Genomic DNA, 3,272 nt, shown 5'->3' with positions numbered 1-3,272 from the left:
TTGCGCGCCTCCTTTCTCGGTCCCACTCGGACTGGGAACCAGAAGATCAATATGCGGCGCGGCTGCAAAGTCGGCTTCCGATTGGCCAGCGCCGCCAAAGCTGAGCCCGCACGCCCCGCCTCTCCCCCACCTGGGCGGGGCCTCAGCGCTGACCCCCGGCAGCCTCGGGCCCGCAGTCCCGCCGCCTGCCCGGAGATCTTAAAGGGGCCGCGGCCGTATTCAGACGCTGAGTGACACGGGGAGGAGATGGCTCAGTGTCCCTTGCGCGACTGGGGTTGAGGATCCCGGTGGTCAAGTGCTGGAGGCGGAGCCCCAGGCTGTCGCTCTGGTTGCACCTGCGGAAGGTCTCTACTACTAGTTTCAGGCGCAGTTTCTCGATCCACCATTAGGGGGAAGGGAGCACAGATCACTTGACAGCGAATAATAACAACAAAAGCTCACTTTGATTCAGTGCATTGCACGTGCCAGGGCTTTTACTCACCTCTCGCGTCGTCCTTGCCCAAACCCTATAAGGTAGCTGGAACTGGGTTCCCACTTTGCAGATAAGGAAATGTTCTGATGCCCACTAAGAGGCAAAGTAGGGGGTTTAAAGAGGTCTGGGATCTTTACCCATCACTCTATATCCTAGAAGGAATTTTTTTTTTTTTTTTTTTTTTTTTTTTTTTTTTTTTTGAGACGGCGTCTCACTCTGTCACCCAGGCTGGAGTGCAATGGCGCGATCTTGGCTCACTTCAACCTCGGCCTCCCGGGTTCAAGCGATTCTCCTACCTCAGCCTCCCAAATAGCTGGGATTACAGGTGCCAGGTAAGTTTTGTATTTTTAGTAGAGATGGGGGTTTTGGCCGGGCGCGGTGGCTCACGCCTATAATGCCAGCACTTTGGGAGGCCGAGGCGGGTGGATCACGAGGTCAAGAGATCGAGACCATCCTGGTCAACACGGTGAAACTCCATCTCTACTAAAAATACAAAAAAAATTAGCTGGGCATGGTGGCGAGTGCCTGTAGTCCCAGCTACTCGGGAGGCTGAGGCAGGAGAATTGCTTGAACCCAGGAGGCGGAGGTTGTGGTGAGCCGAGATCGCGCCATTACACTCCAGCCTGGGTAACAAGAGCGAAACTCCATCTCAAAAAAATAAAGAGATGGGGGTTTCACCATATTGGCCAGGCTGGTCTCAAACCTCTGACTTCAGGTAATCCTCCCGCCTCAGCTTCCCAAAGTGCTGGGATTACAGGTGTGAGTCACCACGCCTGGCCTGGTGTAATTATTCATCAATCATCACTCATCAGCGAACAATCCTCAGGAGGGGGTCTTGTTATTATCATCATGCTTTATCCAAAGATACAGGATTGGCCAGGCTAAATGGCTTAGGCTCTAATTCCAGCACTTTGGGAAGACAAGGTGGGAGGATCACTTGGAGTCAAGAGTTCAAGGCCAGCCTGGGCAATAGCAAGACCTCCATCTCTACAATAATAATAATAAATTTTTAAAAAGAAAGAAAGCAAACAAAGATATATCCGTGAGAGCACATTTGGTTCACGCCCAGCCTCTGCCTAGACAGGTGTGCTGGAACAGGTGTACCCCAGACAAATGAGGCTCCTCTAAGGGGCTCCCCAGTAGATGTTTTTAATCACAGTTGTTCCCTCCATGTGCCATACAAAACAGAGAGCTACGGAGATGTTTTCCATGTACGTGCCCCCAAAGAGGTATTTTCTTACAGATGCATTTTGACAGGTGGGACTCAGTATATGTGAGCCACTGCCCTGCTGGTTTTACCCACAGATGTGCAGCCATGTGAATGTGCCTCATGCAGATGTTCCAAGTTCTTCCCCTCATCTGAGCTCAATTTCATACAGGTGTTCCTACTCCAAGGCACTTTCTCTTACCTCACAGGTATGTTTCTGAACAGGTTTCCCTCCACCCATGAATGCATTCTACAGTCTCCCTCCCCATAGGTGTGTTTCAGTTAACATACACCCACCTGGGTATGTTTCCATATAACCGAGTCCCATACAGGTATACTTAAATGCAGGTGTGTCTCATACAGGTATTTACAAGACACTGACACCCAAGAATTCCCCAGTACAAGTGCTGTACATTTCATAGGTGAGCCATGCAGATGTGTTCCCAAAACAATTCTGTCCCACACCAGAGTGCCTTATGTTTGTGATAATGCAAGTGTGTTCTATAGAGATGTTTTCCACCCTGGTATGTATCCATTTTCTTATATTTCATATAGATGTAATTCAATGCAGATTTTTTCTTTTGAGATGGAGTTTCACTCTTGTCATCTAGGCTGGAGTGCAATGGAGCAGTTTCGGCTCACTGCATCCTCTGTGTCTGGGGGTTCAAGACATTCCCCTGCTTTAGCCTCCCGAGTAGCTGAGATTACAGGTGCCCGCAACCACACCCAGTTAATTTTTTTTTTTTTTTTTTTTGAGATGGAGTCTGCTTTGTTGCCCAGGCTGGAGTGCAGTGGCATGATCTCGGCTCACTGCAACCTCCACTTCCCAGATTCAAGCGAGTCTCCTGCCTCGGCCTTCCCAGTAGCTGGGATACTGGCGTGTGCCACCACACCCGGCTAATTTGTTATTTTTAGTAGAGACGGCTTTCACTAGGTTGGTCTTGAACTTCTGACCTCATAATCTGCCTGCCTCGGCCTGGGATTACAGGCGTGAGCCACCATGGTTAGCCAGATGTTTTCTGTATGCTCTTCTTATATGTGGACGCCCGTATAGGAGTCTTCTGTACAGGCTTGGTTCCCCACAGGTCTCAAGAGACGGTCTCATTTTGTTACCCAGGCTGGAATACAGTAGTACAATCATAGTAGACTCACTGTAACCTCCACTCCTGGGCTCAATCGATCCTCCCATCTCAGCCTCCCAAGTAGCTGGGACTACAGGTGTGCGCCATCACGGCCGGCTAATTTTCTTCTTCTTCTTCTTTTTTTTTTTTTTTGTAAAGATAGGGCTTCCCTATGTTGCCCAGGCCGATCTCGAACTCCTGGCCTCAAGTGATTCTCTTGCTTTGGCCTTTCTAAGCACTGGGATTACAGGATCACGTCACTCTGGCGCCGGGCTTATTTTCTTCTTCTTTTTTTTTTGTAGAGGCAGAGGTCTCTACAAAAGCTTGTGTTACCCAAGCTCATCTCGGACTCCTGGCTTCAAGCGATCCAAAGCGCTGGGATTACAGGATCACTGCTCCCGACTTCTTTTCTTTTCTCTTTTTTGTAGAGAAAGAGGTCTTGCTGTGTTGCCCAGGTTGGTCTCCGACTCCT

Source organism: Saimiri boliviensis, chromosome 14, assembly GCF_048565385.1.
Source record: "Saimiri boliviensis isolate mSaiBol1 chromosome 14, mSaiBol1.pri, whole genome shotgun sequence".
Lineage (NCBI taxonomy): Eukaryota > Metazoa > Chordata > Mammalia > Primates > Cebidae > Saimiri > Saimiri boliviensis.
Note: the sequence above shows the minus strand (reverse complement) of the source record.